Source organism: Hyla sarda, chromosome 3 (genome assembly GCF_029499605.1).
Source record: "Hyla sarda isolate aHylSar1 chromosome 3, aHylSar1.hap1, whole genome shotgun sequence".
In the NCBI taxonomy this organism is placed as follows: domain Eukaryota; kingdom Metazoa; phylum Chordata; class Amphibia; order Anura; family Hylidae; genus Hyla; species Hyla sarda.
In genome coordinates, this window is record NC_079191.1 from 3,600,981 (window position 1) to 3,621,929 (window position 20,949).

General features: G+C 47.0%; 41 non-coding genes across 41 annotated transcripts; 32 read left to right on the forward strand and 9 right to left on the reverse strand.

Annotated features, from left to right (window-relative positions):
* The first annotated feature begins 700 nt into the window (after positions 1–700).
* On the forward strand, positions 701–772 carry TRNAG-UCC (transfer RNA glycine (anticodon UCC)). The gene has a single exon. It is a non-coding gene; the product is annotated as a tRNA-Gly (tRNA).
* Positions 773–1,121: 349 nt separating this feature from the next.
* TRNAA-AGC (transfer RNA alanine (anticodon AGC)) lies at positions 1,122–1,194 on the forward strand. Its single transcript has one exon. It is a non-coding gene; the product is annotated as a tRNA-Ala (tRNA).
* Positions 1,195–1,286: 92 nt separating this feature from the next.
* Positions 1,287–1,373, forward strand: TRNAY-GUA (transfer RNA tyrosine (anticodon GUA)). Its single transcript is given in 2 exon segments — positions 1,287–1,323; positions 1,338–1,373. It is a non-coding gene; the product is annotated as a tRNA-Tyr (tRNA).
* A 1,012-nt stretch (positions 1,374–2,385) lies between these two features.
* On the forward strand, positions 2,386–2,457 carry TRNAG-UCC (transfer RNA glycine (anticodon UCC)). The gene has a single exon. It is a non-coding gene; the product is annotated as a tRNA-Gly (tRNA).
* Positions 2,458–2,795: 338 nt separating this feature from the next.
* TRNAA-AGC (transfer RNA alanine (anticodon AGC)) lies at positions 2,796–2,868 on the forward strand. The gene has a single exon. It is a non-coding gene; the product is annotated as a tRNA-Ala (tRNA).
* Positions 2,869–2,960: 92 nt separating this feature from the next.
* On the forward strand, positions 2,961–3,047 carry TRNAY-GUA (transfer RNA tyrosine (anticodon GUA)). Its single transcript is given in 2 exon segments — positions 2,961–2,997; positions 3,012–3,047. It is a non-coding gene; the product is annotated as a tRNA-Tyr (tRNA).
* A 708-nt stretch (positions 3,048–3,755) lies between these two features.
* TRNAG-UCC (transfer RNA glycine (anticodon UCC)) lies at positions 3,756–3,827 on the forward strand. The gene has a single exon. It is a non-coding gene; the product is annotated as a tRNA-Gly (tRNA).
* Positions 3,828–4,165: 338 nt separating this feature from the next.
* TRNAA-AGC (transfer RNA alanine (anticodon AGC)) lies at positions 4,166–4,238 on the forward strand. The gene has a single exon. It is a non-coding gene; the product is annotated as a tRNA-Ala (tRNA).
* Positions 4,239–4,330: 92 nt separating this feature from the next.
* Positions 4,331–4,417, forward strand: TRNAY-GUA (transfer RNA tyrosine (anticodon GUA)). Its single transcript is given in 2 exon segments — positions 4,331–4,367; positions 4,382–4,417. It is a non-coding gene; the product is annotated as a tRNA-Tyr (tRNA).
* Positions 4,418–4,648: 231 nt separating this feature from the next.
* On the reverse strand, positions 4,649–4,722 carry TRNAN-GUU (transfer RNA asparagine (anticodon GUU)). The gene has a single exon. It is a non-coding gene; the product is annotated as a tRNA-Asn (tRNA).
* Positions 4,723–5,173: 451 nt separating this feature from the next.
* TRNAG-UCC (transfer RNA glycine (anticodon UCC)) lies at positions 5,174–5,245 on the forward strand. Its single transcript has one exon. It is a non-coding gene; the product is annotated as a tRNA-Gly (tRNA).
* Positions 5,246–5,583: 338 nt separating this feature from the next.
* Positions 5,584–5,656, forward strand: TRNAA-AGC (transfer RNA alanine (anticodon AGC)). Its single transcript has one exon. It is a non-coding gene; the product is annotated as a tRNA-Ala (tRNA).
* A 92-nt stretch (positions 5,657–5,748) lies between these two features.
* On the forward strand, positions 5,749–5,835 carry TRNAY-GUA (transfer RNA tyrosine (anticodon GUA)). The gene is given in 2 exon segments: positions 5,749–5,785; positions 5,800–5,835. It is a non-coding gene; the product is annotated as a tRNA-Tyr (tRNA).
* Positions 5,836–6,066: 231 nt separating this feature from the next.
* On the reverse strand, positions 6,067–6,140 carry TRNAN-GUU (transfer RNA asparagine (anticodon GUU)). Its single transcript has one exon. It is a non-coding gene; the product is annotated as a tRNA-Asn (tRNA).
* A 451-nt stretch (positions 6,141–6,591) lies between these two features.
* TRNAG-UCC (transfer RNA glycine (anticodon UCC)) lies at positions 6,592–6,663 on the forward strand. Its single transcript has one exon. It is a non-coding gene; the product is annotated as a tRNA-Gly (tRNA).
* Positions 6,664–7,013: 350 nt separating this feature from the next.
* TRNAA-AGC (transfer RNA alanine (anticodon AGC)) lies at positions 7,014–7,086 on the forward strand. The gene has a single exon. It is a non-coding gene; the product is annotated as a tRNA-Ala (tRNA).
* A 92-nt stretch (positions 7,087–7,178) lies between these two features.
* TRNAY-GUA (transfer RNA tyrosine (anticodon GUA)) lies at positions 7,179–7,265 on the forward strand. Its single transcript is given in 2 exon segments — positions 7,179–7,215; positions 7,230–7,265. It is a non-coding gene; the product is annotated as a tRNA-Tyr (tRNA).
* A 1,014-nt stretch (positions 7,266–8,279) lies between these two features.
* Positions 8,280–8,351, forward strand: TRNAG-UCC (transfer RNA glycine (anticodon UCC)). Its single transcript has one exon. It is a non-coding gene; the product is annotated as a tRNA-Gly (tRNA).
* A 341-nt stretch (positions 8,352–8,692) lies between these two features.
* TRNAA-AGC (transfer RNA alanine (anticodon AGC)) lies at positions 8,693–8,765 on the forward strand. The gene has a single exon. It is a non-coding gene; the product is annotated as a tRNA-Ala (tRNA).
* A 92-nt stretch (positions 8,766–8,857) lies between these two features.
* On the forward strand, positions 8,858–8,944 carry TRNAY-GUA (transfer RNA tyrosine (anticodon GUA)). The gene is given in 2 exon segments: positions 8,858–8,894; positions 8,909–8,944. It is a non-coding gene; the product is annotated as a tRNA-Tyr (tRNA).
* Positions 8,945–9,175: 231 nt separating this feature from the next.
* Positions 9,176–9,249, reverse strand: TRNAN-GUU (transfer RNA asparagine (anticodon GUU)). The gene has a single exon. It is a non-coding gene; the product is annotated as a tRNA-Asn (tRNA).
* Positions 9,250–9,700: 451 nt separating this feature from the next.
* TRNAG-UCC (transfer RNA glycine (anticodon UCC)) lies at positions 9,701–9,772 on the forward strand. Its single transcript has one exon. It is a non-coding gene; the product is annotated as a tRNA-Gly (tRNA).
* Positions 9,773–10,272: 500 nt separating this feature from the next.
* TRNAY-GUA (transfer RNA tyrosine (anticodon GUA)) lies at positions 10,273–10,359 on the forward strand. The gene is given in 2 exon segments: positions 10,273–10,309; positions 10,324–10,359. It is a non-coding gene; the product is annotated as a tRNA-Tyr (tRNA).
* Positions 10,360–10,590: 231 nt separating this feature from the next.
* On the reverse strand, positions 10,591–10,664 carry TRNAN-GUU (transfer RNA asparagine (anticodon GUU)). Its single transcript has one exon. It is a non-coding gene; the product is annotated as a tRNA-Asn (tRNA).
* An 857-nt stretch (positions 10,665–11,521) lies between these two features.
* On the forward strand, positions 11,522–11,594 carry TRNAA-AGC (transfer RNA alanine (anticodon AGC)). Its single transcript has one exon. It is a non-coding gene; the product is annotated as a tRNA-Ala (tRNA).
* A 410-nt stretch (positions 11,595–12,004) lies between these two features.
* On the reverse strand, positions 12,005–12,078 carry TRNAN-GUU (transfer RNA asparagine (anticodon GUU)). The gene has a single exon. It is a non-coding gene; the product is annotated as a tRNA-Asn (tRNA).
* A 451-nt stretch (positions 12,079–12,529) lies between these two features.
* On the forward strand, positions 12,530–12,601 carry TRNAG-UCC (transfer RNA glycine (anticodon UCC)). The gene has a single exon. It is a non-coding gene; the product is annotated as a tRNA-Gly (tRNA).
* Positions 12,602–12,935: 334 nt separating this feature from the next.
* On the forward strand, positions 12,936–13,008 carry TRNAA-AGC (transfer RNA alanine (anticodon AGC)). Its single transcript has one exon. It is a non-coding gene; the product is annotated as a tRNA-Ala (tRNA).
* Positions 13,009–13,100: 92 nt separating this feature from the next.
* TRNAY-GUA (transfer RNA tyrosine (anticodon GUA)) lies at positions 13,101–13,187 on the forward strand. The gene is given in 2 exon segments: positions 13,101–13,137; positions 13,152–13,187. It is a non-coding gene; the product is annotated as a tRNA-Tyr (tRNA).
* A 231-nt stretch (positions 13,188–13,418) lies between these two features.
* On the reverse strand, positions 13,419–13,492 carry TRNAN-GUU (transfer RNA asparagine (anticodon GUU)). The gene has a single exon. It is a non-coding gene; the product is annotated as a tRNA-Asn (tRNA).
* An 857-nt stretch (positions 13,493–14,349) lies between these two features.
* Positions 14,350–14,422, forward strand: TRNAA-AGC (transfer RNA alanine (anticodon AGC)). The gene has a single exon. It is a non-coding gene; the product is annotated as a tRNA-Ala (tRNA).
* A 935-nt stretch (positions 14,423–15,357) lies between these two features.
* On the forward strand, positions 15,358–15,429 carry TRNAG-UCC (transfer RNA glycine (anticodon UCC)). The gene has a single exon. It is a non-coding gene; the product is annotated as a tRNA-Gly (tRNA).
* A 334-nt stretch (positions 15,430–15,763) lies between these two features.
* Positions 15,764–15,836, forward strand: TRNAA-AGC (transfer RNA alanine (anticodon AGC)). Its single transcript has one exon. It is a non-coding gene; the product is annotated as a tRNA-Ala (tRNA).
* Positions 15,837–15,928: 92 nt separating this feature from the next.
* On the forward strand, positions 15,929–16,015 carry TRNAY-GUA (transfer RNA tyrosine (anticodon GUA)). Its single transcript is given in 2 exon segments — positions 15,929–15,965; positions 15,980–16,015. It is a non-coding gene; the product is annotated as a tRNA-Tyr (tRNA).
* Positions 16,016–17,176: 1,161 nt separating this feature from the next.
* TRNAA-AGC (transfer RNA alanine (anticodon AGC)) lies at positions 17,177–17,249 on the forward strand. Its single transcript has one exon. It is a non-coding gene; the product is annotated as a tRNA-Ala (tRNA).
* A 410-nt stretch (positions 17,250–17,659) lies between these two features.
* Positions 17,660–17,733, reverse strand: TRNAN-GUU (transfer RNA asparagine (anticodon GUU)). The gene has a single exon. It is a non-coding gene; the product is annotated as a tRNA-Asn (tRNA).
* An 857-nt stretch (positions 17,734–18,590) lies between these two features.
* TRNAA-AGC (transfer RNA alanine (anticodon AGC)) lies at positions 18,591–18,663 on the forward strand. Its single transcript has one exon. It is a non-coding gene; the product is annotated as a tRNA-Ala (tRNA).
* A 92-nt stretch (positions 18,664–18,755) lies between these two features.
* Positions 18,756–18,842, forward strand: TRNAY-GUA (transfer RNA tyrosine (anticodon GUA)). Its single transcript is given in 2 exon segments — positions 18,756–18,792; positions 18,807–18,842. It is a non-coding gene; the product is annotated as a tRNA-Tyr (tRNA).
* Positions 18,843–19,073: 231 nt separating this feature from the next.
* TRNAN-GUU (transfer RNA asparagine (anticodon GUU)) lies at positions 19,074–19,147 on the reverse strand. The gene has a single exon. It is a non-coding gene; the product is annotated as a tRNA-Asn (tRNA).
* An 856-nt stretch (positions 19,148–20,003) lies between these two features.
* TRNAA-AGC (transfer RNA alanine (anticodon AGC)) lies at positions 20,004–20,076 on the forward strand. The gene has a single exon. It is a non-coding gene; the product is annotated as a tRNA-Ala (tRNA).
* Positions 20,077–20,486: 410 nt separating this feature from the next.
* Positions 20,487–20,560, reverse strand: TRNAN-GUU (transfer RNA asparagine (anticodon GUU)). The gene has a single exon. It is a non-coding gene; the product is annotated as a tRNA-Asn (tRNA).
* Between the last annotated feature and the right edge of the window lie 389 nt (positions 20,561–20,949).

The window sequence follows — 20,949 nt, forward strand, 5'->3', positions numbered from 1 at the left end:
TGCATGCTCGTGACTAGGCACAAGCGAAAACCCAAATGCTGGTCTCCAGGTGGACTTCAGCCCATAACAATCGGCTTTTAAGCTAAACTTGCTGAAACGGCAGAGACCGCCTTCCCGCTAGCAGCTTGACAGGAACCAGAGGGTAGTTATGCTTCTCATCTCCTTTACAGACAGAAGCAGAGTGGCGCAGCGGAAGCGTGCTGGGCCCATAACCCAGAGGTCGATGGGATCGAAACCATCCTCTGCTAAGCAATCAATTTTACTGTTTCCACCATTGTAATTGAGTCAAGTTCGTTTCTAGGCCAACGCATTGTTCCTCTTCTTTGGAGGTGTTTTAAGGTCTTTGTGAACGAATTTTGCTCTTCATGATAGCAGAAGTAGTCAGTCTAAGCCATGCGAATCACAGACGTCACCGACATCACCGACATCACAGCTGTCACAGAAGCGTTGGTGGTATAGTGGTAAGCATAGCTGCCTTCCAAGCAGTTGACCCGGGTTCCAGGTGGACTTCAATTTTACTGTTTCCACCATTGTAATTGAGGCAGGTTCGTTTCTAGGCCAACGCATTGTTCCTCTTCTTTGGAGGTGTTTTAAGGTCTTTGTGAACGAATTTTGCTCTTCATGATAGCAGAAGTAGTCAGTCTAAGCCATGCGAATCACAGACGTCACCGACATCACCGACATCACAGCTGTCACAGAAGCGTTGGTGGTATAGTGGTAAGCATAGCTGCCTTCCAAGCAGTTGACCCGGGTTCGATTCCCGGCCAACGCATTTCTTTCAAGGTTTTGTCACCTGTCTCCTATGCTTGCTCTTTCATGGTAAAAAATTTTGCAGCTAGAAGCACCCTTTCAGCTCCTTACATTACAATGCTCCTCCCATTACAATGCTCCTCCCAAAAGGGTCCCATGGCTCTAGAGCCTCATCTGCTACATAACAACTTTCTTGTCCTAAGTATTAAGCCACGCGAAGCTCTGTAAACATCCCAGTCTTAGTCTTCTAATGTCAAAAATATTTTGACACTTAAAAAAAAAAAAAAAAAAAAAAAAAGTTTCAAACAGTTACAGAGATTGATCAGTGGATTGCGTGGCTAAATGCGTGGCTAAATGCGTGGGTTAGACATGGGGGATTAGCTCAAATGGTAGAGCGCTCGCTTAGCATGCGAGAGGTAGCGGGATCGATGCCCGCATCCTCCAAAAACTTTTTGACTTTTTCAAACATCTTTTTAGCTAATGCTCATGGCACTCTTAGCCAAGCCAAAGAGTTGCACACACCCAGCTTTGCCAATCCTTCGATAGCTCAGCTGGTAGAGCGGAGGACTGTAGTAGAACAATCGGCAATCCTTAGGTCGCTGGTTCGATTCCGGCTCGAAGGACATTTTTTTGGGGGGTATGTTTTCATTTGGGATGTTTCAAGCTGCTGAAACACACACACTTCCGCTGACCCCTACTCTTAACACTAGAAACACCCTTTCCAGAGAGGTCTCCCGTCAACATTGGGACTTTAAAACAGGCACAGAGACCAAGCTTTCAGTTGAGAGCACATCTAAGGCTCGCCAAACAACCACCTTTAGCTGTGACGTGCAACCAAATCAAAAAGGGGACCTCGTCCCTGGGTGGGCTTGAACCACCAACCTTTTGGTTAACAGCCGAACGCGCTAACCGATAGCACCACAGAGACAACGGTGCTGCATGCTCGTGACTAGGCACAAGCGAAAACCCAAATGCTGGTCTCCAGGTGGACTTCAGCCCATAACAATCGGCTTTTAAGCTAAACTTGCTGAAACGGCAGAGACCGCCTTCCCGCTAGCAGCTTGACAGGAACCAGAGGGTAGTTATGCTTCTCATCTCCTTTACAGACAGAAGCAGAGTGGCGCAGCGGAAGCGTGCTGGGCCCATAACATAGAGGTCGATGGATCGAAACCATCCTCTGCTAAGCAATCAATTTTACTGTTTCCACCATTGTAATTGAGGCAAGTTCGTTTCTAGGCCAACGCATTGTTCCTCTTCTTTGGAGGTTTTTTAAGCTAAACTTGCTGAAACGGCAGAGACCGCCTTCCCGCTAGCAGCTTGACAGGAACCAGAGGGTAGTTATGCTTCTCATCTCCTTTACAGACAGAAGCTGAGTGGCGCAGCGGAAGCGTGCTGGGCCCATAACCCAGAGGTCGATGGATCGAAACCATCCTCTGCTAAGCAATCAATTTTACTGTTTCCACCATTGTAATTGAGGCAAGTTCGTTTCTAGGCCAACGCATTGTTCCTCTTCTTTGGAGGTGTTTTAAGGTCTTTGTGAACGAATTTTGCTCTTCATGATAGCAGAAGTAGTCAGTCTAAGCCATGCGAATCACAGACGTCACCGACATCACCGACATCACAGCTGTCACAGAAGCGTTGGTGGTATAGTGGTAAGCATAGCTGCCTTCCAAGCAGTTGACCCGGGTTCGATTCCCGGCCAACGCATTTCTTTCAAGGTTTTGTCACCTGTCTCCTATGCTTGCTCTTTCATGGTAAAAAATTTTGCAGCTAGAAGCACCCTTTCAGCTCCTTACATTACAATGCTCCTCCCATTACAATGCTCCTCCCAAAAGGGTCCCATGGCTCTAGAGCCTGAATCTGCTACATAACAACTTTCTTGTCCTAAGTATTAAGCCACGCGAAGCTCTGTAAACATCCCAGTCTTAGTCTTCTAATGTCAAAAATATTTTGACACTTAAAAAAAAAAAAAAAAAATAATAAAGTTTCAAACAGTTACAGAGATTGATCAGTGGATTGCGTGGCTAAATGCGTGGGTCAGACATGGGGGATTAGCTCAAATGGTAGAGCGCTCGCTTAGCATGCGAGAGGTAGCGGGATCGATGCCCGCATCCTCCAAAAACTTTTTGACTTTTTCAAACATCTTTTTAGCTAATGCTCATGGCACTCTTAGCCAAGCCAAAGAGTTGCACACACCCAGCTTTGCCAATCCTTCGATAGCTCAGCTGGTAGAGCGGAGGACTGTAGTAGAACAATCGGCAATCCTTAGGTCGCTGGTTCGATTCCGGCTCGAAGGACATTTTTTTGGGGGGTATGTTTTCATTTGGGATGTTTCAAGCTGCTGAAACACACACACTTCCGCTGACCCCTACTCTTAACACTAGAAACACCCTTTCCAGAGAGGTCTCCCGTCAACATTGGGACTTTAAAACAGGCACAGAGACCAAGCTTTCAGTTGAGAGCACATCTAAGGCTCGCCAAAGAACCACCTTTAGCTGTGACGTGCAACCAAATCAAAAAGGGGACCTCGTCCCTGGGTGGGCTTGAACCACCAACCTTTCGGTTAACAGCCGAACGCGCTAACCGATTGCGGTAAAATGCTGGTCTCCAGGTGGACTTCAGCCCATAACAATCGGCTTTTAAGCTAAACTTGCTGAAACGGCAGAGACCGCCTTCCCACTAGCAGCTTGACAGGAACCAGAGGGTAGTTATGCTTCTCATCTCCTTTACAGACAGAAGCAGAGTGGCGCAGCGGAAGCGTGCTGGGCCCATAACCCAGAGGTCGATGGATCGAAACCATCCTCTGCTAAGCAATCAATTTTACTGTTTCCACCATTGTAATTGAGGCAAGTTCGTTTCTAGGCCAACGCATTGTTCCTCTTCTTTGGAGGTGTTTTAAGGTCTTTGTGAACGAATTTTGCTCTTCATGATAGCAGAAGTAGTCAGTCTAAGCCATGCGAATCACAGACGTCACCGACATCACCGACATCACAGCTGTCAAAGAAGCGTTGGTGGTATAGTGGTAAGCATAGCTGCCTTCCAAGCAGTTGACCCGGGTTCGATTCCCGGCCAACGCATTTCTTTCAAGGTTTTGTCACCTGTCTCCTATGCTTGCTCTTTCATGGTAAAAAATTTTGCAGCTAGAAGCACCCTTTCAGCTCCTTACATTACAATGCTCCTCCCATTACAATGCTCCTCCCAAAAGGGTCCCATGGCTCTAGAGCCTCATCTGCTACATAACAACTTTCTTGTCCTAAGTATTAAGCCACGCGAAGCTCTGTAAACATCCCAGTCTTAGTCTTCTAATGTCAAAAATATTTTGACACTTAAAAAAAAAAAAAAAAAAAAAAAAAAGTTTCAAACAGTTACAGAGATTGATCAGTGGATTGCGTGGCTAAATGCGTGGGTCAGACATGGGGGATTAGCTCAAATGGTAGAGCACTCGCTTAGCATGCGAGAGGTAGCGGGATCGATGCCCGCATCCTCCAAAAACTTTTTGACTTTTTCAAACATCTTTTTAGCTAATGCTCATGGCACTCTTAGCCAAGCCAAAGAGTTGCACACACCTGGCTTTGCCAATCCTTCGATAGCTCAGCTGGTAGAGCGGAGGACTGTAGTAGAACAATCGGCAATCCTTAGGTCGCTGGTTCGATTCCGGCTCGAAGGACATTTTTTTGGGGGGTATGTTTTCATTTGGGATGTTTCAAGATGCTGAAAAACACACACTTCCGCTGACCCCTGCTCTTAACACTAGAAACACCCTTTCCAGAGAGGTCTCCCGTCAACATTGGGACTTTAAAACAGGCACAGAGACCAAGCTTTCAGTTGAGAGCACATCTAAGGCTCGCCAAAGAACCACCTTTAGCTGTGACGTGCAACCAAATCAAAAAGGGGACCTCGTCCCTGGGTGGGCTTGAACCACCAACCTTTCGGTTAACAGCCGAACGCGCTAACCGATTGCGCCACAGAGACAACGGTGCTGCATGCTCGTGACTAGGCACAAGCGAAAACCCAAATGCTGGTCTCCAGGTGGACTTCAGCCCATAACAATCGGCTTTTAAGCTAAACTTGCTGAAACGGCAGAGACCGCCTTCCCGCTAGCAGCTTGACAGGAACCAGAGGGTAGTTATGCTTCTCATCTCCTTTACAGACAGAAGCAGAGTGGCGCAGCGGAAGCGTGCTGGGCCCATAACCCAGAGGTCGATGGATCGAAACCATCCTCTGCTAAGCAATCAATTTTACTGTTTCCACCATTGTAATTGAGGCAAGTTCGTTTCTAGGCCAACGCATTGTTCCTCTTCTTTGGAGGTGTTTTAAGGTCTTTGTGAACGAATTTTGCTCTTCATGATAGCAGAAGTAGTCAGTCTAAGCCATGCGAATCACAGACGTCACCGACATCACCGACATCACAGCTGTCACAGAAGCGTTGGTGGTATAGTGGTGAGCATAGCTGCCTTCCAAGCAGTTGACCCGGGTTCGATTCCCGGCCAACGCATTTCTTTCAAGGTTTTGTCACCTGTCTCCTATGCTTGCTCTTTCATGGTAAAAAATTTGGCAGCTAGAAGCACCCTTTCAGCTCCTTACATTACAATGCTCCTCCCATTACAATGCTCCTCCCAAAAGGGTCCCATGGCTCTAGAGCCTCATCTGCTACATAACAACTTTCTTGTCCTAAGTATTAAGCCACGCGAAGCTCTGTAAACATCCCAGTCTTAGTCTTCTAATGTCAAAAATATTTTGACACTTAAAAAAAAAAAAAAAAAAAAAAAAAAGTTTCAAACAGTTACAGAGATTGATCAGTGGATTGCGTGGCTAAATGCGTGGGTCAGACATGGGGGATTAGCTCAAATGGTAGAGCGCTCGCTTAGCATGCGAGAGGTAGCGGGATCGATGCCCGCATCCTCCAAAAACTTTTTGACTTTTTCAAACATCTTTTTAGCTAATGCTCATGGCACTCTTAGCCAAGCCAAAGAGTTGCACACACCCGGCCTTGCCAATCCTTCGATAGCTCAGCTGGTAGAGCGGAGGACTGTAGTAGAACAATGGGCAATCCTTAGGTCGCTGGTTCGATTCCGGCTCGAAGGACATTTTTTTGGGGGGTATGTTTTCATTTGGGATGTTTCAAGCTGCTGAAACACACACACTTCCGCTGACCCCTGCTCTTAACACTAGAAACACCCTTTCCAGAGAAGTCTCCCGTCAACATTGGGACTTTAAAACAGGCACAGAGACCAAGCTTTCAGTTGAGAGCACATCTAAGGCTCGCCAAAGAACCACCTTTAGCTGTGACGTGCAACCAAATCAAAAAGGGGACCTCGTCCCTGGGTGGGCTTGAACCACCAACCTTTCGGTTAACAGCCGAACGCGCTAACCGATTGCGCCACAGAGACAACGGTGCTGCATGCTCGTGACTAGGCACAAGCGAAAACCCAAATGCTGGTCTCCAGGTGGACTTCAGCCCATAACAATCGGCTTTTAAGCTAAACTTGCTGAAACGGCAGAGACCGCCTTCCCACTAGCAGCTTGACAGGAACCAGAGGGTAGTTATGCTTCTCATCTCCTTTACAGACAGAAGCAGAGTGGCACAGCGGAAGCGTGCTGGGCCCATAACCCAGAGGTCGATGGATCGAAACCATCCTCTGCTAAGCAATCAATTTTACTGTTTCCACCATTGTAATTGAGGCAAGTTCGTTTCTAGGCCAACGCATTGTTCCTCTTCTTTGGAGGTGTTTTAAGGTCTTTGTGAACGAATTTTGCTCTTCATGATAGCAGAAGTAGTCAGTCTAAGCCATGCGAATCACAGACGTCACCGACATCACCGACATCACAGCTGTCACAGAAGCGTTGGTGGTATAGTGGTGAGCATAGCTGCCTTCCAAGCAGTTGACCCGGGTTCGATTCCCGGCCAACGCATTTCTTTCAAGGTTTTGTCACCTGTCTCCTATGCTTGCTCTTTCATGGTAAAAAATTTGGCAGCTAGAAGCACCCTTTCAGCTCCTTACATTACAATGCTCCTCCCATTACAATGCTCCTCCCAAAAGGGTCCCATGGCTCTAGAGCCTCATCTGCTACATAACAACTTTCTTGTCCTAAGTATTAAGCCACGCGAAGCTCTGTAAACATCCCAGTCTTAGTCTTCTAATGTCAAAAATATTTTGACACTTAAAAAAAAAAAAAAAAAAAAAAAAAAGTTTCAAACAGTTACAGAGATTGATCAGTGGATTGCGTGGCTAAATGCGTGGCTAAATGCGTGGGTTAGACATGGGGGATTAGCTCAAATGGTAGAGCGCTCGCTTAGCATGCGAGAGGTAGCGGGATCGATGCCCGCATCCTCCAAAAACTTTTTGACTTTTTCAAACATCTTTTTAGCTAATGCTCATGGCACTCTTAGCCAAGCCAAAGAGTTGCACACACCCAGCTTTGCCAATCCTTCGATAGCTCAGCTGGTAGAGCGGAGGACTGTAGTAGAACAATCGGCAATCCTTAGGTCGCTGGTTCGATTCCGGCTCGAAGGACATTTTTTTGGGGGGTATGTTTTCATTTGGGATGTTTCAAGCTGCTGAAACACACACACACTTCCGCTGACCCCTACTCTTAACACTAGAAACACCCTTTCCAGAGAGGTCTCCCGTCAACATTGGGACTTTAAAACAGGCACAGAGACCAAGCTTTCAGTTGAGAGCACATCTAAGGCTCGCCAAACAACCACCTTTAGCTGTGACGTGCAACCAAATCAAAAAGGGGACCTCGTCCCTGGGTGGGCTTGAACCACCAACCTGTCGGTTAACAGCCGAACGCGCTAACCGATAGCACCACAGAGACAACGGTGCTGCATGCTCGTGACTAGGCACAAGCGAAAACCCAAATGCTGGTCTCCAGGTGGACTTCAGCCCATAACAATCGGCTTTTAAGCTAAACTTGCTGAAACGGCAGAGACCGCCTTCCCGCTAGCAGCTTGACAGGAACCAGAGGGTAGTTATGCTTCTCATCTCCTTTACAGACAGAAGCAGAGTGGCGCAGCGGAAGCGTGCTGGGCCCATAACATAGAGGTCGATGGATCGAAACCATCCTCTGCTAAGCAATCAATTTTACTGTTTCCACCATTGTAATTGAGGCAAGTTCGTTTCTAGGCCAACGCATTGTTCCTCTTCTTTGGAGGTTTTTTAAGCTAAACTTGCTGAAACGGCAGAGACCGCCTTCCCGCTAGCAGCTTGACAGGAACCAGAGGGTAGTTATGCTTCTCATCTCCTTTACAGACAGAAGCTGAGTGGCGCAGCGGAAGCGTGCTGGGCCCATAACCCAGAGGTCGATGGATCGAAACCATCCTCTGCTAAGCAATCAATTTTACTGTTTCCACCATTGTAATTGAGGCAAGTTCGTTTCTAGGCCAACGCATTGTTCCTCTTCTTTGGAGGTGTTTTAAGGTCTTTGTGAACGAATTTTGCTCTTCATGATAGCAGAAGTAGTCAGTCTAAGCCATGCGAATCACAGACGTCACCGACATCACCGACATCACAGCTGTCACAGAAGCGTTGGTGGTATAGTGGTAAGCATAGCTGCCTTCCAAGCAGTTGACCCGGGTTCGATTCCCGGCCAACGCATTTCTTTCAAGGTTTTGTCACCTGTCTCCTATGCTTGCTCTTTCATGGTAAAAAATTTTGCAGCTAGAAGCACCCTTTCAGCTCCTTACATTACAATGCTCCTCCCATTACAATGCTCCTCCCAAAAGGGTCCCATGGCTCTAGAGCCTGAATCTGCTACATAACAACTTTCTTGTCCTAAGTATTAAGCCACGCGAAGCTCTGTAAACATCCCAGTCTTAGTCTTCTAATGTCAAAAATATTTTGACACTTAAAAAAAAAAAAAAAAAATAATAATAAAGTTTCAAACAGTTACAGAGATTGATCAGTGGATTGCGTGGCTAAATGCGTGGGTCAGACATGGGGGATTAGCTCAAATGGTAGAGCGCTCGCTTAGCATGCGAGAGGTAGCGGGATCGATGCCCGCATCCTCCAAAAACTTTTTGACTTTTTCAAACATCTTTTTAGCTAATGCTCATGGCACTCTTAGCCAAGCCAAAGAGTTGCACACACCCAGCTTTGCCAATCCTTCGATAGCTCAGCTGGTAGAGCGGAGGACTGTAGTAGAACAATCGGCAATCCTTAGGTCGCTGGTTCGATTCCGGCTCGAAGGACATTTTTTTGGGGGGTATGTTTTCATTTGGGATGTTTCAAGCTGCTGAAACACACACACTTCCGCTGACCCCTACTCTTAACACTAGAAACACCCTTTCCAGAGAGGTCTCCCGTCAACATTGGGACTTTAAAACAGGCACAGAGACCAAGCTTTCAGTTGAGAGCACATCTAAGGCTCGCCAAAGAACCACCTTTAGCTGTGACGTGCAACCAAATCAAAAAGGGGACCTCGTCCCTGGGTGGGCTTGAACCACCAACCTTTCGGTTAACAGCCGAACGCGCTAACCGATTGCGCCACAGAGACAACAGTGCTGCATGCTCGTGACTAGGCACAAGCGAAAACCCAAATGCTGGTCTCCAGGTGGACTCCAGCCCATAACAATCGGCTTTTAAGCTAAACTTGCTGAAACGGCAGAGACCGCCTTCCCACTAGCAGCTTGACAGGAACCAGAGGGTAGTTATGCTTCTCATCTCCTTTACAGACAGAAGCAGAGTGGCGCAGCGGAAGCGTGCTGGGCCCATAACCCAGAGGTCGATGGATCGAAACCATCCTCTGCTAAGCAATCAATTTTACTGTTTCCACCATTGTAATTGAGGCAAGTTCGTTTCTAGGCCAACGCATTGTTCCTCTTCTTTGGAGGTGTTTTAAGGTCTTTGTGAACGAATTTTGCTCTTCATGATAGCAGAAGTAGTCAGTCTAAGCCATGCGAATCACAGACGTCACCGACATCACCGACATCACAGCTGTCAAAGAAGCGTTGGTGGTATAGTGGTAAGCATAGCTGCCTTCCAAGCAGTTGACCCGGGTTCGATTCCCGGCCAACGCATTTCTTTCAAGGTTTTGTCACCTGTCTCCTATGCTTGCTCTTTCATGGTAAAAAATTTTGCAGCTAGAAGCACCCTTTCAGCTCCTTACATTACAATGCTCCTCCCATTACAATGCTCCTCCCAAAAGGGTCCCATGGCTCTAGAGCCTCATCTGCTACATAACAACTTTCTTGTCCTAAGTATTAAGCCACGCGAAGCTCTGTAAACATCCCAGTCTTAGTCTTCTAATGTCAAAAATATTTTGACACTTAAAAAAAAAAAAAAAAAAAAAAAGTTTCAAACAGTTACAGAGATTGATCAGTGGATTGCGTGGCTAAATGCGTGGGTCAGACATGGGGGATTAGCTCAAATGGTAGAGCGCTCGCTTAGCATGCGAGAGGTAGCGGGATCGATGTCCGCATCCTCCAAAAACTTTTTGACTTTTTCAAACATCTTTTTAGCTAATGCTCATGGCACTCTTAGCCAAGCCAAAGAGTTGCACACACCCAGCTTTGCCAATCCTTCGATAGCTCAGCTGGTAGAGCGGAGGACTGTAGTAGAACAATCGGCAATCCTTAGGTAGCTGGTTCGATTCCGGCTCGAAGGACATTTTTTTGGGGGGTATGTTTTCATTTGGGATGTTTCAAGCTGCTGAAACACACACACTTCCGCTGACCCCTACTCTTAACACTAGAAACACCCTTTCCAGAGAGGTCTCCCGTCAACATTGGGACTTTAAAACAGGCACAGAGACCAAGCTTTCAGTTGAGAGCACATCTAAGGCTCGCAAAAGAACCACCTTTAGCTGTGACGTGCAACCAAATCAAAAAGGGGACCTCGTCCCTGGGTGGGCTTGAACCACCAACCTTTCGGTTAACAGCCGAACGCGCTAACCGATTGCGCCACAGAGACAACGGTGCTGCATGCTCGTGACTAGGCACAAGCGAAAACCCAAATGCTGGTCTCCAGGTGGACTTCAGCCCATAACAATCGGCTTTTAAGCTAAACTTGCTGAAACGGCAGAGACCGCCTTCCCACTAGCAGCTTGACAGGAACCAGAGGGTAGTTATGCTTCTCATCTCCTTTACAGACAGAAGCAGAGTGGCGCAGCGGAAGCGTGCTGGGCCCATAACCCAGAGGTCGATGGATCGAAACCATCCTCTGCTAAGCAATCAATTTTACTGTTTCCACCATTGTAATTGAGGCAAGTTCGTTTCTAGGCCAACGCATTGTTCCTCTTCTTTGGAGGTGTTTTAAGGTCTTTGTGAACGAATTTTGCTCTTCATGATAGCAGAAGTAGTCAGTCTAAGCCATGCGAATCACAGACGTCACCGACATCACCGACATCACAGCTGTCAAAGAAGCGTTGGTGGTATAGTGGTAAGCATAGCTGCCTTCCAAGCAATTGACCCGGGTTCGATTCCCGGCCAACGCATTTCTTTCAAGGTTTTGTCACCTGTCTCCTATGCTTGCTCTTTCATGGTAAAAAATTTTGCAGCTAGAAGCACCCTTTCAGCTCCTTACATTACAATGCTCCTCCCATTACAATGCTCCTCCCAAAAGGGTCCCATGGCTCTAGAGCCTCATCTGCTACATAACAACTTTCTTGTCCTAAGTATTAAGCCACGCGAAGCTCTGTAAACATCCCAGTCTTAGTCTTCTAATGTCAAAAATATTTTGACACTTAAAAAAAAAAAAAAAAAAAAAAGTTTCAAACAGTTACAGAGATTGATCAGTGGATTGCGTGGCTAAATGCGTGGGTCAGACATGGGGGATTAGCTCAAATGGTAGAGCGCTCGCTTAGCATGCGAGAGGTAGCGGGATCGATGCCCGCATCCTCCAAAAACTTTTTGACTTTTTCAAACATCTTTTTAGCTAATGCTCATGGCACTCTTAGCCAAGCCAAAGAGTTGCACACACCCAGCTTTGCCAATCCTTCGATAGCTCAGCTGGTAGAGTGGAGGACTGTAGTAGAACAATCGGCAATCCTTAGGTAGCTGGTTCGATTCTGGCTCGAAGGACATTTTTTTGGGGGGTATGTTTTCATTTGGGATGTTTCAAGCTGCTGAAACACACACACTTCCGCTGACCCCTACTCTTAACACTAGAAACACCCTTTCCAGAGAGGTCTCCCGTCAACATTGGGACTTTAAAACAGGCACAGAGACCAAGCTTTCAGTTGAGAGCACATCTAAGGCTCGCCAAAGAACCACCTTTAGCTGTGACGTGCAACCAAATCAAAAAGGGGACCTCGTCCCTGGGTGGGCTTGAACCACCAACCTTTCGGTTAACAGCCGAACGCGCTAACCGATTGCGCCACAGAGACAACGGTGCTGCATGCTCGTGACTAGGCACAAGCGAAAACCCAAATGCTGGTCTCCAGGTGGACTTCAGCCCATAACAATCGGCTTTTAAGCTAAACTTGCTGAAACGGCAGAGACCGCCTTCCCGCTAGCAGCTTGACAGGAACCAGAGGGTAGTTATGCTTCTCATCTCCTTTACAGACAGAAGCAGAGTGGCGCAGCGGAAGCGTGCTGGGCCCATAACCCAGAGGTCGATGGATCGAAACCATCCTCTGTTAAGCAATCAATTTTACTGTTTCCACCATTGTAATTGAGGCAAGTTCGTTTCTAGGCCAACGCATTGTTCCTCTTCTTTGGAGGTGTTTTAAGGTCTTTGTGAACGAATTTTGCTCTTCATGATAGCAGAAGTAGTCAGTCTAAGCCATGCGAATCACAGACGTCACCGACATCACCGACATCACAGCTGTCAAAGAAGCGTTGGTGGTATAGTGGTAAGCATAGCTGCCTTCCAAGCAGTTGACCCGGGTTCGATTCCCGGCCAACGCATTTCTTTCAAGGTTTTGTCACCTGTCTCCTATGCTTGCTCTTTCATGGTAAAAAATTTTGCAGCTAGAAGCACCCTTTCAGCTCCTTACATTACAATGCTCCTCCCATTACAATGCTCCTCCCAAAAGGGTCCCATGGCTCTAGAGCCTCATCTGCTACATAACAACTTTCTTGTCCTAAGTATTAAGCCACGCGAAGCTCTGTAAACATCCCAGTCTTAGTCTTCTAATGTCAAAAATATTTTGACACTTAAAAAAAAAAAAAAAAAAAAAAGTTTCAAACAGTTACAGAGATTGATCAGTGGATTGCGTGGCTAAATGCGTGGGTCAGACATGGGGGATTAGCTCAAATGGTAGAGCGCTCGCTTAGCATGCGAGAGGTAGCGGGATCGATGCCCGCATCCTCCAAAAACTTTTTGACTTTTTCAAACATCTTTTTAGCTAATGCTCATGGCACTCTTAGCCAAGCCAAAGAGTTGCACACACCCAGCTTTGCCAATCCTTCGATAGCTCAGCTGGTAGAGCGGAGGACTGTAGTAGAACAATCGGCAATCCTTAGGTAGCTGGTTCGATTCCGGCTCGAAGGACATTTTTTTGGGGGGTATGTTTTCATTTGGGATGTTTCAAGCTGCTGAAACACACACACTTCCGCTGACCCCTACTCTTAACACTAGAAACACCCTTTCCAGAGAGGTCTCCCGTCAACATTGGGACTTTAAAACAGGCACAGAGACCAAGCTTTCAGTTGAGAGCACATCTAAGGCTCGCAAAAGAACCACCTTTAGCTGTGACGTGCAACCAAATCAAAAAGGGGACCTCGTCCCTGGGTGGGCTTGAACCACCAACCTTTCGGTTAACAGCCGAACGCGCTAACCGATTGCGCCACAGAGACAACGGTGCTGCATGCTCGTGACTAGGCACAAGCGAAAACCCAAATGCTGGTCTCCAGGTGGACTTCAGCCCATAACAATCGGCTTTTAAGCTAAACTTGCTGAAACGGCAGAGACCGCCTTCCCACTAGCAGCTTGACAGGAACCAGAGGGTAGTTATGCTTCTCATCTCCTTTACAGACAGAAGCAGAGTGGCGCAGCGGAAGCGTGCTGGGCCCATAACCCAGAGGTCGATGGATCGAAACCATCCTCTGCTAAGCAATCAATTTTACTGTTTCCACCATTGTAATTGAGGCAAGTTCGTTTCTAGGCCAACGCATTGTTCCTCTTCTTTGGAGGTGTTTTAAGGTCTTTGTGAACGAATTTTGCTCTTCATGATAGCAGAAGTAGTCAGTCTAAGCCATGCGAATCACAGACGTCACCGACATCACCGACATCACAGCTGTCAAAGAAGCGTTGGTGGTATAGTGGTAAGCATAGCTGCCTTCCAAGCAATTGACCCGGGTTCGATTCCCGGCCAACGCATTTCTTTCAAGGTTTTGTCACCTGTCTCCTATGCTTGCTCTTTCATGGTAAAAAATTTTGCAGCTAGAAGCACCCTTTCAGCTCCTTACATTACAATGCTCCTCCCATTACAATGCTCCTCCCAAAAGGGTCCCATGGCTCTAGAGCCTCATCTGCTACATAACAACTTTCTTGTCCTAAGTATTAAGCCACGCGAAGCTCTGTAAACATCCCAGTCTTAGTCTTCTAATGTCAAAAATATTTTGACACTTAAAAAAAAAAAAAAAAAAAAAAGTTTCAAACAGTTACAGAGATTGATCAGTGGATTGCGTGGCTAAATGCGTGGGTCAGACATGGGGGATTAGCTCAAATGGTAGAGCGCTCGCTTAGCATGCGAGAGGTAGCGGGATCGATGCCCGCATCCTCCAAAAACTTTTTGACTTTTTCAAACATCTTTTTAGCTAATGCTCATGGCACTCTTAGCCAAGCCAAAGAGTTGCACACACCCAGCTTTGCCAATCCTTCGATAGCTCAGCTGGTAGAGTGGAGGACTGTAGTAGAACAATCGGCAATCCTTAGGTAGCTGGTTCGATTCCGGCTCGAAGGACATTTTTTTGGGGGGTATGTTTTCATTTGGGATGTTTCAAGCTGCTGAAACACACACACTTCCGCTGACCCCTACTCTTAACACTAGAAACACCCTTTCCAGAGAGGTCTCCCGTCAACATTGGGACTTTAAAACAGGCACAGAGACCAAGCTTTCAGTTGAGAGCACATCTAAGGCTCGCCAAAGAACCACCTTTAGCTGTGACGTGCAACCAAATCAAAAAGGGGACCTCATCCCTGGGTGGGCTTGAACCACCAACCTTTCGGTTAACAGCCGAACGCGCTAACCGATTGCGCCACAGAGACAACGGTGCTGCATGCTCGTGACTAGGCACAAGCGAAAACCCAAATGCTGGTCTCCAGGTGGACTTCAGCCCATAACAATCGGCTTTTAAGCTAAACTTGCTGAAACGGCAGAGACCGCCTTCCCGCTAGCAGCTTGACAGGAACCAGAGGGTAGTTATGCTTCTCATCTCCTTTACAGACAGAAGCAGAGTGGCGCAGCGGAAGCGTGCTGGGCCCATAACCCAGAGGTCGATGGATCGAAACCATCCTCTGTTAAGCAATCAATTTTACTGTTTCCACCATTGTAATTGAGGCAAGTTCGTTTCTAGGCCAACGCATTGTTCCTCTTCTTTGGAGGTGTTTTAAGGTCTTTGTGAACGAATTTTGCTCTTCATGATAGCAGAAGTAGTCAGTCTAAGCCATGCGAATCACAGACGTCACCGACATCACCGACATCACAGCTGTCAAAGAAGCGTTGGTGGTATAGTGGTAAGCATAGCTGCCTTCCAAGCAGTTGACCCGGGTTCGATTCCCGGCCAACGCATTTCTTTCAAGGTTTTGTCACCTGTCTCCTATGCTTGCTCTTTCATGGTAAAAAATTTTGCAGCTAGAAGCACCCTTTCAGCTCCTTACATTACAGTGCTCCTCCCATTACAATGCTCCTCCCAAAAGGGTCCCATGGCTCTAGAGCCTCATCTGCTACATAACAACTTTCTTGTCCTAAGTATTAAGCCACGCGAAGCTCTGTAAACATCCCAGTCTTAGTCTTCTAATGTCAAAAATATTTTGACACTTAAAAAAAAAAAAAAAAAAAAAAGTTTCAAACAGTTACAGAGATTGATCAGTGGATTGCGTGGCTAAATGCGTGGGTCAGACATGGGGGATTAGCTCAAATGGTAGAGCGCTCGCTTAGCATGCGAGAGGTAGCGGGATCGATGCCCGCATCCTCCAAAAACTTTTTGACTTTTTCAAACATCTTTTTAGCTAATGCTCATGGCACTCTTAGCCAAGCCAAAGAGTTGCACACACCCAGCTTTGCCAATCCTTCGATAGCTCAGCTGGTAGAGCGGAGGACTGTAGTAGAACAATCGGCAATCCTTAGGTAGCTGGTTCGATTCCGGCTCGAAGGACATTTTTTTGGGGGGTATGTTTTCATTTGGGATGTTTCAAGCTGCTGAAACACACACACTTCCGCTGACCCCTACTCTTAACACTAGAAACACCCTTTCCAGAGAGGTCTCCCGTCAACATTGGGACTTTAAAACAGGCACAGAGACCAAGCTTTCAGTTGAGAGCACATCTAAGGCTCGCAAAAGAACCACCTTTAGCTGTGACGTGCAACCAAATCAAAAAGGGGACCTCGTCCCTGGGTGGGCTTGAACCACCAACCTTTCGGTTAACAGCCAAACGCGCTAACCGATTGCGCCACAGAGACAACGGTGCTGCATGCTCGTGACTAGGCACAAGCGAAAACCCAAATGCTGGTCTCCAGGTGGACTTCAGCCCATAACAATCGGCTTTTAAGCTAAACTTGCTGAAACGGCAGAGACCGCCTTCCCACTAGCAGCTTGACAGGAACCAGAGGGTAGTTATGCTTCTCATCTCCTTTACAGACAGAAGCAGAGTGGCGCAGCGGAAGCGTGCTGGGCCCATAACCCAGAGGTCGATGGATCGAAACCATCCTCTGCTAAGCAATCAATTTTACTGTTTCCACCATTGTAATTGAGGCAAGTTCGTTTCTAGGCCAACGCATTGTTCCTCTTCTTTGGAGGTGTTTTAAGGTCTTTGTGAACGAATTTTGCTCTTCATGATAGCAGAAGTAGTCAGTCTAAGCCATGCGAATCACAGACGTCACCGACATCACCGACATCACAGCTGTCAAAGAAGCGTTGGTGGTATAGTGGTAAGCATAGCTGCCTTCCAAGCAATTGACCCGGGTTCGATTCCCGGCCAACGCATTTCTTTCAAGGTTTTGTCACCTGTCTCCTATGCTTGCTCTTTCATGGTAAAAAATTTTGCAGCTAGAAGCACCCTTTCAGCTCCTTACATTACAATGCTCCTCCCATTACAATGCTCCTCCCAAAAGGGTCCCATGGCTCTAGAGCCTCATCTGCTACATAACAACTTTCTTGTCCTAAGTATTAAGCCACGCGAAGCTCTGTAAACATCCCAGTCTTAGTCTTCTAATGTCAAAAATATTTTGACACTTAAAAAAAAAAAAAAAAAAAAAGTTTCAAACAGTTACAGAGATTGATCAGTGGATTGCGTGGCTAAATGCGTGGGTCAGACATGGGGGATTAGCTCAAATGGTAGAGCGCTCGCTTAGCATGCGAGAGGTAGCGGGATCGATGCCCGCATCCTCCAAAAACTTTTTGACTTTTTCAAACATCTTTTTAGCTAATGCTCATGGCACTCTTAGCCAAGCCAAAGAGTTGCACACACCCAGCTTTGCCAATCCTTCGATAGCTCAGCTGGTAGAGTGGAGGACTGTAGTAGAACAATCGGCAATCCTTAGGTAGCTGGTTCGATTCCGGCTCGAAGGACATTTTTTTGGGGGGTATGTTTTCATTTGGGATGTTTCAAGCTGCTGAAACACACACACTTCCGCTGACCCCTACTCTTAACACTAGAAACACCCTTTCCAGAGAGGTCTCCCGTCAACATTGGGACTTTAAAACAGGCACAGAGACCAAGCTTTCAGTTGAGAGCACATCTAAGGCTCGCAAAAGAACCACCTTTAGCTGTGACGTGCAACCAAATCAAAAAGGGGACCTCGTCCCTGGGTGGGCTTGAACCACCAACCTTTCGGTTAACAGCCGAACGCGCTAACCGATTGCGCCACAGAGACAACGGTGCTGCATGCTCGTGACTAGGCACAAGCGAAAACCCAAATGCTGGTCTCCAGGTGGACTTCAGCCCATAACAATCGGCTTTTAAGCTAAACTTGCTGAAACGGCAGAGACCGCCTTCCCACTAGCAGCTTGACAGGAACCAGAGGGTAGTTATGCTTCTCATCTCCTTTACAGACAGAAGCAGAGTGGCGCAGCGGAAGCGTGCTGGGCCCATAACCCAGAGGTCGATGGATCGAAACCATCCTCTGCTAAGCAATCAATTTTACTGTTTCCACCATTGTAATTGAGGCAAGTTCGTTTCTAGGCCAACGCATTGTTCCTCTTCTTTGGAGGTGTTTTAAGGTCTTTGTGAACGAATTTTGCTCTTCATGATAGCAGAAGTAGTCAGTCTAAGCCATGCGAATCACAGACGTCACCGACATCACCGACATCACAGCTGTCAAAGAAGCGTTGGTGGTATAGTGGTAAGCATAGCTGCCTTCCAAGCAATTGACCCGGGTTCGATTCCCGGCCAACGCATTTCTTTCAAGGTTTTGTCACCTGTCTCCTATGCTTGCTCTTTCATTGTAAAAAATTTTGCAGCTAGAAGCACCCTTTCAGCTCCTTACATTACAATGCTCCTCCCATTACAATGCTCCTCCCAAAAGGGTCCCATGGCTCTAGAGCCTCATCTGCTACATAACAACTTTCTTGTCCTAAGTATTAAGCCACGCGAAGCTCTGTAAACATCCCAGTCTTAGTCTTCTAATGTCAAAAATATTTTGACACTTAAAAAAAAAAAAAAAAAAAAAAGTTTCAAACAGTTACAGAGATTGATCAGTGGATTGCGTGGCTAAATGCGTGGGTCAGACATGGGGGATTAGCTCAAATGGTAGAGCGCTCGCTTAGCATGCGAGAGGTAGCGGGATCGATGCCCGCATCCTCCAAAAACTTTTTGACTTTTTCAAACATCTTTTTAGCTAATGCTCATGGCACTCTTAGCCAAGCCAAAGAGTTGCACACACCCAGCTTTGCCAATCCTTCGATAGCTCAGCTGGTAGAGCGGAGGACTGTAGTAGAACAATCGGCAATCCTTAGGTAGCTGGTTCGATTCCGGCTCGAAGGACATTTTTTTGGGGGGTATGTTTTCATTTGGGATGTTTCAAGCTGCTGAAACACACACACTTCCGCTGACCCCTACTCTTAACACTAGAAACACCCTTTCCAGAGAGGTCTCCCGTCAACATTGGGACTTTAAAACAGGCACAGAGACCAAGCTTTCAGTTGAGAGCACATCTAAGGCTCGCAAAAGAACCACCTTTAGCTGTGACGTGCAACCAAATCAAAAAGGGGACCTCGTCCCTGGGTGGGCTTGAACCACCAACCTTTCGGTTAACAGCCGAACGCGCTAACCGATTGCGCCACAGAGACAACGGTGCTGCATGCTCGTGACTAGGCACAAGCGAAAACCCAAATGCTGGTCTCCAGGTGGACTTCAGCCCATAACAATCGGCTTTTAAGCTAAACTTGCTGAAACGGCAGAGACCGCCTTCCCACTAGCAGCTTGACAGGAACCAGAGGGTAGTTATGCTTCTCATCTCCTTTACAGACAGAAGCAGAGTGGCGCAGCGGAAGCGTGCTGGGCCCATAACCCAGAGGTCGATGGATCGAAACCATCCTCTGCTAAGCAATCAATTTTACTGTTTCCACCATTGTAATTGAGGCAAGTTCGTTTCTAGGCCAACGCATTGTTCCTCTTCTTTGGAGGTGTTTTAAGGTCTTTGTGAACGAATTTTGCTCTTCATGATAGCAGAAGTAGTCAGTCTAAGCCATGCGAATCACAGACGTCACCGACATCACCGACATCACAGCTGTCAAAGAAGCGTTGGTGGTATAGTGGTAAGCATAGCTGCCTTCCAAGCAATTGACCCGGGTTCGATTCCCGGCCAACGCATTTCTTTCAAGGTTTTGTCACCTGTCTCCTATGCTTGCTCTTTCATGGTAAAAAATTTTGCAGCTAGAAGCACCCTTTCAGCTCCTTACATTACAATGCTCCTCCCATTACAATGCTCCTCCCAAAAGGGTCCCATGGCTCTAGAGCCTCATCTGCTACATAACAACTTTCTTGTCCTAAGTATTAAGCCACGCGAAGCTCTGTAAACATCCCAGTCTTAGTCTTCTAATGTCAAAAATATTTTGACACTTAAAAAAAAAAAAAAAAAAAAAGTTTCAAACAGTTACAGAGATTGATCAGTGGATTGCGTGGCTAAATGCGTGGGTCAGACATGGGGGATTAGCTCAAATGGTAGAGCGCTCGCTTAGCATGCGAGAGGTAGCGGGATCGATGCCCGCATCCTCCAAAAACTTTTTGACTTTTTCAAACATCTTTTTAGCTAATGCTCATGGCACTCTTAGCCAAGCCAAAGAGTTGCACACACCCAGCTTTGCCAATCCTTCGATAGCTCAGCTGGTAGAGTGGAGGACTGTAGTAGAACAATCGGCAATCCTTAGGTAGCTGGTTCGATTCCGGCTCGAAGGACATTTTTTTGGGGGGTATGTTTTCATTTGGGATGTTTCAAGCTGCTGAAACACACACACTTCCGCTGACCCCTACTCTTAACACTAGAAACACCCTTTCCAGAGAGGTCTCCCGTCAACATTGGGACTTTAAAACAGGCACAGAGACCAAGCTTTCAGTTGAGAGCACATCTAAGGCTCGCAAAAGAACCACCTTTAGCTGTGACGTGCAACCAAATCAAAAAGGGGACCTCGTCCCTGGGTGGGCTTGAACCACCAACCTTTCGGTTAACAGCCGAACGCGCTAACCGATTGCGCCACAGAGACAACGGTGCTGCATGCTCGTGACTAGGCACAAGCGAAAACCCAAATGCTGGTCTCCAGGTGGACTTCAGCCCATAACAATCGGCTTTTAAGCTAAACTTGCTGAAACGGCAGAGACCGCCTTCCCACTAGCAGCTTGACAGGAACCAGAGGGTAGTTATGCTTCTCATCTCCTTTACAGACAGAAGCAGAGTGGCGCAGCGGAAGCGTGCTGGGCCCATAACCCAGAGGTCGATGGATCGAAACCATCCTCTGCTAAGCAATCAATTTTACTGTTTCCACCATTGTAATTGAGGCAAGTTCGTTTCTAGGCCAACGCATTGTTCCTCTTCTTTGGAGGTGTTTTAAGGTCTTTGTGAACGAATTTTGCTCTTCATGATAGCAGAAGTAGT